The 313-nt window shown below is 46.6% G+C and overlaps 1 annotated feature.

Annotated features, from left to right (window-relative positions):
- Positions 1 to 251: 251 nt before the first annotated feature.
- Positions 252 to 302: a sequence feature (Short protein (ETH_00037770, CDJ39615.1) was converted to a misc_feature.).
- Positions 303 to 313: the final 11 nt, after the last annotated feature.

The following is a 313-nucleotide window of genomic DNA, read 5'->3' as shown; positions in this document are numbered from 1 at the left end:
TTATTTATTTATTTATTATTATTATTATTTATTTATTATTTTTTTATTCATATTCCTAACTGTATTCCACCTGCCGCGTTTCTCTATATACCCACAGAGGCCAGGCGGCGCTACCGTAGATTGTAAGAAGAGTAGTTAATCCCTCAATCAGCAGCAGCAGCAACTGCTGCTGCTGCTGCTGCTGCTTCTGCCGGTGTTGCAGCAGCTTCTGTTGCTGCTGCATTGGTCGCTGCTGCTGCTGTGGCATCAGCTCACGGGCCTTCGTAGAAGTGCTGCTGCTGTTGCTGTGGCTGCAGTAGCATCTGCACCACCT

The sequence above is a fragment of the Eimeria tenella genome, genomic scaffold (assembly GCF_000499545.2).
Source record: "Eimeria tenella Houghton genomic scaffold, Eth_scaff2385, whole genome shotgun sequence".
Taxonomy (NCBI): Eukaryota; Apicomplexa; class Conoidasida; order Eucoccidiorida; family Eimeriidae; genus Eimeria; species Eimeria tenella.
Note: the sequence above shows the minus strand (reverse complement) of the source record. Positions and strands in the feature narration are given on the sequence as shown.